At 40.5% G+C, this 10,255-nt stretch overlaps 1 protein-coding gene across 3 annotated transcripts in view; it reads left to right on the top strand.

Annotated features, from left to right (window-relative positions):
• Nucleotides 1–10,255, top strand: part of ASIP (agouti signaling protein) — a 44,806-nt gene that overhangs the window by 12,952 nt on the left and 21,599 nt on the right. For 2 of the 3 annotated variants that reach the window (XM_019473319.1, XM_019473320.1), the window contains exon 2: nucleotides 6,884–6,979. The exons of the other annotated variant lie outside the window; for it this stretch is intronic. The gene's annotated coding sequence lies outside the window, so the exon portion shown is untranslated. The remainder of the gene's footprint in view (nucleotides 1–6,883; nucleotides 6,980–10,255) is intronic. 3 annotated transcript variants of the gene reach the window in all.

Below are 10,255 nucleotides of genomic sequence, written 5' to 3' on the forward strand. Positions count from 1 at the left end.
GGCTGCTTCAGTAGGTCTGACTCAAAGCCTGACACTCTAGAAATAAATATGATTTATTTTCCTAGAGCTGAAGAGGTTTCAGAGATCTCAGGATTTAAAAAAGAAGAGACAACGCATTTTGAAATAAGTAAGTGGAGAGGTAGGTCAAGTTGGTAGGAAAACTGTAGTGCCATAACTGTAAAAGCAATGTCTTTGTATCCAGGATTATCTGTGAGAAGTGTGTCCCCAGCATGCCCTAGCTGAAGTGAACATCCACACTCCTGGTACAGATTCAGAGACTTGTAAGATCATAAATAAACCTGGAGGTCTAATCATTAGTTAGCACATAACACAGACAATGATGTAATCTCCAGCAATTTTGCTTAGAATTTGTATTTCTTAGTTTAAAAAAAAATATATATTTTAAGTTTCTATAGTAGGAAACCCATATCAGCCTTTGGATAGATGTTCTAAAGCGTAATTGTTAGTGAGCCAGAATAGTCCAGATCTTAGAAATTTTTTAGACCTGGCTTCTACTTCTGGTGACTTTATCTCATTACACCTTTGTCAACTTGCTTGAAAACCCTTCTGTCATCCCATCCTCCCTCCAACCCTGCCAAGTATGTTCAGGAACTGAGACACTCCACAGTTTCTCTTTGGTACTAAAGAGACTGAGCTTTGAGAGCTCTTTTTAGACATACTTTTCCATTTCTTTGATCATTTTTACAGTTTATCCAAACTCTTTCCACTCAATTAGTGGTGTTCTTGAAGTGTCTTCCAGAAATAGCCATACCAATCTCAAATAAATATTCTCTCTCCTATTTAAGTTGGTCCTATTTTCTCATTCAAGAACTACATTAGTACTTTTGACAGCAGTGTTACACTGTGAGGTCGTTTCCACCACAACTCCCAAACCCTTTTGAGTCGCTGCTTTCCAGACCAGTATTTCCCATCCTGAATGTACAATATTAATTTTTTTCTTAGATGTTTGTCCATAATTTTTTCATTCTTAGAATGCGTGTTGTTTTCCTATGGGTAGTTTATCAATTAACACATATCCTCCAGACATTTGTCTTCATCCTTATTTCCCACTTATGGGCCACACATGGATTTCCCTTCTTCCATGAAGAAAACTGTGCCTTGCAGCACTTTGTAGAGATAGTCCAGATCTCTCATTGGTCTTGCGAAGATACCCAAGACTGCTCCAACATCTTTCTTCCATATGGTACACGATGTCTGAGTCTGTGATGCCAGGTTTTTCCACACACAGACAAGAATAATGCAATCAATCTTATTCTTATTTTCTATTTCCTCATTTCTAAAAGGGAACATAAGTGCAACAAATTGATTTGCATTAAGTAGCTGCAAACTTTAACGGCTCCGACTGTTATTATTTGTCCATGCCATAGTCAGCATAACACAACCTTGCCTGGATGTGGAAGGAATGTCCAGAAACCTCCGTTTCTCCCCATAGTCATCAGTGACCATGCCAGAAAGGTCTCCCCTCTGCCCCATTCAGCACTTTTTCGGTTGTGGCAGGCCAAAACATGTCACCAACATGCAAGTGGTACCTTCAAGCAGAAATTATGCTTATTACCAGACAAAGATTAACACGAGTCAGAAGCCTCTAGTTTAGGATGTCAGGGATATGGGCAAGCAGAAGAGTAGGATATTTAGAAGTTCCGTTACACATGGAAAACAAATAAAAGATATTTATCATTCTTTTTTAAATTTAGCCCTTTATTCATAACCCCTTCAAGTTTCCCTTTTGAGGTCCTTCTGCCATCAGCTAAGGAGGAATTCCTGCCTTCTCTGTGGCATCCAAGGGAAGCAGGGAGCCCCTGAGGAGGCATCTCCCAGCTCTTCCGCAGCAGCCTGATCCCAGGTTACAGCTGTGCCATATCAGAGCTGGCCTTGAGCACAGGCAGCCAGACTGCCAGCAGCGGGGAAGACTGATCCTGGATTGATCACCACGTCTGATCACCACAGCTGTACCCTATCTTCTATGCGTGTACTTCACAGTAGGAACCTCTGTCAACACCACATCTCGTATTACTCACTTTGCTTTCCATCCATTGCAAATAGGTATCATATAGCGCTCAGCATTTCTTCCAGTTCCCTTACCTTCACTGTGGAAACTCTCTGTCCTCTGACTTTCAAGCAAGTCACTTAATCAGCAGGAAAAGCCACAGAGTGATTTTATTTTGGTTTTACCATCAGATATAAGTCAACTATTGTTCTTATTTATCACATTGCCATCATCACCAGAAGGATTATTGTTGCCCAAAGGATTTCTGAAATTAATCCACCATCAGCCTCCACCAGACACAGATCAAATATCTCATAATTCATACCCTATTAAAAAAAAAAACTTCACCTCTTAGATGTCTTGATTGTAACATTAAAGCCAATTTGTTCCTGAATGTACAAATAGAACAAAACCTAAGACAATAGAGGCTTTATAGTGAATACAAATAGGAAATCTCATGGTTTACATGTCTGTAAACCCTGTATCTAGTCATGCATAGGAAGAGAGTAGAAGGACATGTCAAAAAAGTAATGTCTCTTAATCAAAACAGTATGTAAGCTCCTACAAGATAATAAGGGGATATGTTGTTTCTCTGGAAAGTAAACATGGAGCAACAATAGTTTCACAGCTTCCTCTTTCCTACAGTCTTCAAAGATAGACACTTTGCCGGTTTCCCATCTTCTGAGAACATGCCTGTCCTCCTAGAGGCAGTTCCATAGAGGTGGAAAAAATTATAACTTATATTTCTCCCAGATGAGCTGGGAGAAAGACTTAAACTTGGAGAAAATGAGGGACAGCCCAGAACACTTAAAGAACGCTTTATGAAGTACCCTAAATCCCAGTATGAAGGTGGGAGTACATTTCCAGACAATAGAAGAGTCCTGTCCCTGAGCTTCAAACAACCTGAGGACTAGGAGAACACAACTCTAAAGCAATTTTAAAAGGATAAAATATTAGAAAATGTTGATGTTAGTAAAAATAAATCAGAAGATTAGAATTATTTAAAAACAGGAAGCAAAATGGTAATCTGTGGCAGGAAGATTAAATTCCAAGTAGGGCCTGTAGAGTGCACTGGAGATAAGCCCCCCTAATAATGCTATGCATCTATTACATGATAGCGTATGACTTGAACTTAAACCAAAAATAACAACACAAAAAAGGCAAAAGTTTCCAAAAAAATTATTCCATTCACTATTGGGGTAAAACCAGATATTAAAAACACTTTACCTTCCACCAGTCAATCAGAAGACAGATATTGAAGTTGTTTTAAATCAACCGGTCTAAATAATTTGCCACAAAGCATTTAACATGCTGGCTGGTGAACAGGGAGCTTCTCATAACTGAGATGTACATTCAGCATTGAGAGAGAGGAGCACTCCTTCGTCCTGTAGTCCTTAAAGCGGGAATCCAGGATTCCTTCTGTAATCAGTGGACTGATTCATCCATCCATCTATCCATCCATCCATCCATCCATCCGTCCATCCATCCATCAATCCATCCAGCCACAACACCATGGTTTCATCCCATACTGGTGGAATCAGTTGCTCCTTGATGTAAGGCTAGATAACCAGTTTAAAGTAGGTGCTAACTGTTAAGCTGGTGAAGCTGAGTGGGAAGTTCATTTTCAATAGGACATGGAGTAGCTAGATAACTGCCAATAACTTAAATGACTACGTGCACAATAAGGCCATTATATGTGCATTGGCTTGACTCAGATCCTAGAAAAAATTCGGAGTAGAAAATAGAGAACTTGGTTAAAAATAACTAGAGTGGTGTAAGGAGATTACCTGGCATTGGCAAGGTCACTAGAGGAACACTACCTCTGCTTCTAATGAAAAATTAGAAAACTGAACAGAAGAGCCATGTGGATAACTGAAGAATTGGGAGAAAAGTAATTTATGCTTAGTAATTCTACGGGCTCAACCTGTTCACCTGAGCTGGGACAATATTAGGAAGTTACCTCCTCATCCAAGCACCTCTCAGGAGTGAGGGGGGGCAGAAAGAAAACAAAGGCATTTTCCACAGTGAAGAGGAAAGTTTAGAAGGATTCAGTTCCTAGAAATTGAAATAAGACAAATTTAGAGTAACAAATTACCAGACACTTTATCACTTAGTTTAATTAAGAATTAAGCAGTGAAATCCAGTCAGGGTCTATAACCTGTCGCAGAAGAAGTCAGACCATATGATCACAATGGTCTTGTTTGCTTTTGTAAGCCTGTAGCTTCATTACAGCTTTGCTCTCTCCTAGGTATTTAGCAGCACATTGTTTATCCAGTCCTATCATAGAGGCTTCTGGATACTTTCTCAAGACCTCTTCTAAATCATCAGTTCAATAGTCACTTCTAAATCCATTGTAAACATACAGTAACAAGCACACTAACTCTGTTACAGGCAGTATCCATGAAACAATTTACAAGAACTACTTCATTCATACTGATCACCACAAATAGGCATAAAAATTACTGATTGCCTGTGCCTTTTCCACTTGGGTAGAACAACAGCTCCCATCATTCAGAGTTGCTTGTTTTGACATTAGTTGTGTCTAAGTATTTCTATTATTACAATCTATTTTTAGTTTTAAAATTCACTCCATCCTCAATTGTGGCATCTAACATCTGTATGAAAAGTGAAACAAGGATCCAACCCTTTGTTTTATACACACCATCACACTGGATAGTTTTTAAGAGGGTGTGGCTTTGTCTGTTTGGGGTTTGTTTTTTTTTATCTGTGTTAGTTTTGAATATGAGAAGTGGCATAGCAGAATGACTGACAGACATATGTCTAATTCATTCCTAAATATCTTGACTTTGGAGACTGAATAATTATCTCCAAGCAAGCCATTCCAGTGCTTCCCTATCCTGAACATTGGAAAGGTTTTCCTTATGTCTCATCTCAACCTTTTCTCCTGTAATTCAAACCTCTGCTTGTTGTCCTGTCCATCCTGAACAAAGAATGCAGCATCTGAGCAGATAGGGATAGCTCCGAATGAGCAATAGAAGGGAGGAGAGCAAGCAGTGTAATTTATAGCGAATTATAGTAACTGTGATGGACAAGTTTTTCTTCTAATAGGACTCTTCCTTTTTAGTCCGAACATAGTTGATCTCTGAACCCCCGTAAGTCTTGGCTTCTAGCTGCCATAAAGAGTGATTCTCAACCTTTTTACCATCCTGAAATTTGAGTTATGATGGCACAGTGGACTCAGCTGAAGATCCTCAAGACGGAAATTTATTTTCTTCCTTTTCAGCCCATCCGAGCTCAAGTGGTTTTGGTCTAAACAGTGTGATATATGGCCTAATTACAGGGGTTTTGATAGACGTGTGTAGCTGCAGAGAGAAAAATAGATGCAGGGTGGCTTGAAAGAGTCTGTGCTGAGCTATCCCCTCCCTTACATACACACACAGAGAGTTAAAAATTACTGCATTTTTATATATCTACAAAAATAATATATACAGCATCGGTAAATCAGGGATTTTAAATATATACAAGCCCAGTCATTGCATATCTTGCACATGGCAAATCTTCTTAGATTGGCTGTGTGCCTTATTTGTCTTTCTTAACTGCTCTCTAGTCATCAAGAAACCCCAAGCAGTTTGAGGTCGTAAGAAGGGTTGATGCAGTCCGTACGACTTTTGCAACTGCATGTGTGTGTATGGTTATCAGACACAGATAAAGGAAAGGGTCAACTTTCTTCCATTGATCAAATTATGACTATTCTTAACAGGAATAGACTGTAAAGGATGCCATCAGTTTCATATTGATGCTTTTGTAATATATATGCATGATATGAGATACTCAAAGGTATGAAAGCTGTAAAGCCTTCTGCTTCAGTTAATGAAATGTGTGTTGCCCCAAACTTTGAGACCACCATCCGTCCAGAATTTGAGCACTGCAGTCCTCCAGGATGTGAGGACTGCCTTCCACCAAGTTTTGATCACTCCATTCCCCCAGTGTTTGATGGCTGTGCTCCTGCAGAATTCAATTACTGCAGTCCTCCAGGATTTGAGGACTTGAATGATGACTGTTATGTTATTCTTTATTTAATGAAAGAACAGGTAACATTAGACAAAAGAAGAGTAAAGCTCAAAGTCAGTACAACTGAGTTTACTACAGAGATGGAACATGCCTCAGATACTCTAAGAATTGCCTTCCTTTTTCAAAGTAAAGAGGGAAGTTTGAAACAATTTTCACTGTAGCTCATTTTACTTTTATTGAAAATACAATAAAACAGTTCAATGCAATCAAGGAAATGAGGGAATGGTATATGTTAGTAAGACTTTTTTAAAACTGTGCAGTTAGATGTAGTAACAGTGTATTAGTATCCAGGCATCCTTAAAAAATTCAAGAATATTTGACCCCTAAAGCATTGTTTCTAGGCATATAACAAGATCTTTGTGCCTGATAATTTTCAGGCTTATCACAAGTGTAATTAAAATGTTCTCACATTTGCCATCAATATGTATGAGGGAATGGACGCCCGCGCTACTTTCCGTGTTAAGTCGTGTCAGGTGGAGTACAAAGAAATTGGGTGTATAGGACAGTATAATTGGAGACATTGCTAGGTCACATGGTATCTCAAGCAATGACATTTTGTAACCATTATTCTTTGCTGACATCCATTCTAATTTAAATGCATTTTTGCTCCACATAGGTCACCAAAATTGGACACAATACACTAAATGAAGACCAGTATCCTGCATACAATATTAAATGCTTTCATATTTCTGTTACTAATAGACCCTAGAATTGAATTTCCTTTTTTCATAGCTGCATCATATTGTCACTCTTGGTCATGCTGTGATCAATACACTCAGTTCTTCCCCTTCTATCATTTGAAATCCAGAAGCCATTAATTTCAGAAATTTTTTTGCTCTGAAGTTTAAGTGTTTGAACTTGGCCTCTGCACTGTTGCAGCTCATCCAGTTTCACTGCTTCATTCCTCAGGATTATCCAGCTGGAGATGATGAGGACAAGGTAGGGAAACAATGAAAGAGTGCAAAAGGAAAAAGAAGTAAATGCATGAAAGGCAAGAGAAATTTGTCTAAAGGAAACTCTATGTCAAAAGCAACAGGGCACAGTGGATCACTGAAAGTGAAAGAAAACAAAAGGTAGAACCAGAAAATAGAAATAAAAGGAGTAGAGGAGCAAGAAGGATAGACTGAGTTCAATAACTTAAAAAAATGTTAAAGTTGAAATTGCACAGAAACTTAACATACCGCATCAAACACTACAGAAGTTTCTCTGGTGCACTTACTTCTGTACAACATATACAATTCATTTTAGTAAACTTTTCATTTTAGTAAACTTTTGATATAGAGAAATATATAGATATAGAGAAACTAGAGAAAAGACAGTGCCCCTTGTGCTAGGCCCCTATACCCGAGAATGAAAAAAATAAGTACACAAAAGACCAGAGATAAGAGTCTGGAAGAAAGAACAAAAGGAATGAGAATGAACTGAGAGAAGCCCTCCAATGTCACTTGCCAGTTTGACTTACAGTAGAAGTCAGTAGTATTTTATAGCCTTGTTTTCACTTTAAAGGAGAAAAGAAGCAGAAATTTGGATGTAACACACTGGCATCCCATAAAAATTTTAACCCTAGAAATTCATGTCATTTTTTTGTGTAAAAACAAGTTAAGATTGCACTGTCTTATACAGGTGAATAAGGATTTAAACCCATTTTATAAGAGGGAAAGCAGAGTTCTTGCGGCCACCTGGCCACAGCAGGGAGGAACCTGGTGTCCTGCCATCACACCATGCTCCATGTGAGGGTCTCGCACAGCCAGCAGGAACACATGCTTGTCTGGCAGCAGTTTAGGCAGATTGATGAAGTCCCTGAGTGAAAGGTATGTAACCACTGAGCTTCACTTGCAGTTCTGGCTCCAGGGTAATTTCTAGAAAGCCTAAGGGAAAATATGTAGGCTGGAGGAGAAACTTAGCTGATAGCACTAAGTAGAGGTATTAGAGGAGAACTATAAAAATAGTCTCAACTATTATCCTTAAAAGAAAAAAGACTTGGACCTAAATTTGCTTGAAGTCTGAAAAAGGTTGCTTTTCAGCTACAGACATATCTGTCTTCATAGATAGCACATGGGTCATTTTTTAACCAAACTGAGGTTATATTTAGACCCAAGCACCACACTGCGCACTTTGCATTTTTTTAAACAAGTCAAAATGCAAAGGTAGAACATGAAATAATAAATGAAGTATCAGACTGGAACAGACTCTTGGAATATGGAACCTGTTTTCCACAATCGTGGGCAATTTTTTGAGAGTGAATCAGAAAATTTAAGTTAGAATGGAGGATGCCCAGAAAAAAGTACACAAATGGGACAATCAAATAGTGATATTTACCCTGGCCATTGACTAACACAAAATAGATATTGGGGGGGGGGGGTATCAGGAATCATTGACTGTCATAAATATGTAATCATGTTCAGAACAAACGCAATGGCTATTATGGTCTGTGTAAAATGCATTTGTGCAATGATTTTTATAGTTATATACGAGGGATCCACATAAACGTAAATCTGAATTGCTGATTCAATGTCAAAACTCATTGGTAAGTGGAATTAACGTTGCTCTCATGGCTTCCAGAACAGCTGAGTTTGGCAGGACTCAAATGCTGTGGTAATTATAAATGCAAGTGATTTGAACCAGTGAAAAACAAACCCTGCAGAGATATGCCCATGCAAGCAGATACAAACAGTAGGGCTGGCAGTAGCCAAGAAAGTTATCTCCAGGCAATGTAGTGGTATTTATTATACTGCATCTAGCTGTACTGAAGAAAAGAGGAAAACTTGGAGTATTTTGAGGATTTCCTACCATGATCAGTAGCAGATGGGGATATATGGGATACTTCCCACAGGAAAAAGCCTTTTATACTGACTCTGCACTTAAGGTCAAAGGGAGGGGATGGATGTGAGCTCAAGGAGACACACATCTTTGCCTTGGGTAGTGAGGCCATAGAAGTACTTTTGCTGTGATGATTATTGGTAGTTAGGTGCTTAGGTTATGGTTATGTTTAAGTGAAGGCAGCACATTCAGCATCACATGCACAGGGGGACTCTGAACGGGGGAGACACACCGGAGTTCAGCAGCCGACCAGCATGAATTGCGGCACTTAACTCTCAATGCAAAGACACCCTGGAGACGCTGCTTGAATCCTCTTGAGACTGCTACGGATGGCACAACAACAGTGGTCATACCCTGCAGGGCACACTGCTGGCACTGCTGTGTTGCACCACCCAGAAGAAGGATATGGTCATTTGGTCTCAGCCGCAGGGAGTGTCCCGGGCATCCCCTTGAGCCTCGCACCCCTGGGAGGTGCACACTGGTTGGGGTGCCACATCACCGGTGAAGGATCTGCAGGAGGGGGTTAGCAGACTCGGTGGCATCCAGAAGGACAAGGCTGAACCCAGTGTCCACATCAAAAGAAAGCGGTGGGAGATAGTCACCAGAGATACCCTCCTGGAGATGGAGGCCCCTACCTGTGAAACTCCAAAGGTTTGTTGCTTGCTGGGGGCTGAGATTGAGGAAGTTGCAGAGAGACTGCCAAGGCTCCTCTGGACCCTCGTGGTATTACCCGTTGCTACCCAACCACACAGCCACCAACAACAGAGCCAAGGGAGGCTCTGAGCATATCCAGAGCGACTCAAGCAGTCAGTGGAGCAGGGATATATAAAAAGATGAAGTACTTGATGTCTTCCCCAGACTGGTCAGGTCTGGTTTTGGCCTGAGCCTAGAGGCAGAGCCTCTGGGAACACAGCATTACCCACTGCAGAGGAAGATACAGTGCAGAGGGCACATAAACCAGCTGGACATAGAAGAGTCCATGGGACCAAGCAGGGTGCATCCCAGGGTGCTGAAGATGCTGGTTGATGTTACTGCCAGGCTGCTCGCTTTGAAAGGTCAGGACAACTGGGGGAGGCTCCTCATGCCTGGAAAAAGGAAATATCACATCCATCTTCAAAAAGGGCAAGAAGAGGATCCACAGAACTACAGGTCAGCCGGGCTGACCTTGGTACCTAGGAAGGTGGTAGAGCAAATATTCCTTGAAGCCATTTCCAGTCACAGGAAGGACAAAAAAGAATTGCGAACAGCAAGCATGGATATGCTCTAGAGAGGTGTGCTGCTTACCAGGGACTTGCATCAGGAATGTCACCGAGAGGCTACCAAGCCTCGTACAGTCCACTGACTATTATCTGCTGCTGCTGTTTCACGTGGGCACCAGTGACACAGCCAGGAGCA

Source organism: Aptenodytes forsteri, unplaced genomic scaffold (assembly GCF_000699145.1).
Source record: "Aptenodytes forsteri isolate BGI_AS27 unplaced genomic scaffold, ASM69914v1 Scaffold295, whole genome shotgun sequence".
In the NCBI taxonomy this organism is placed as follows: Eukaryota; Metazoa; Chordata; class Aves; order Sphenisciformes; family Spheniscidae; genus Aptenodytes; species Aptenodytes forsteri.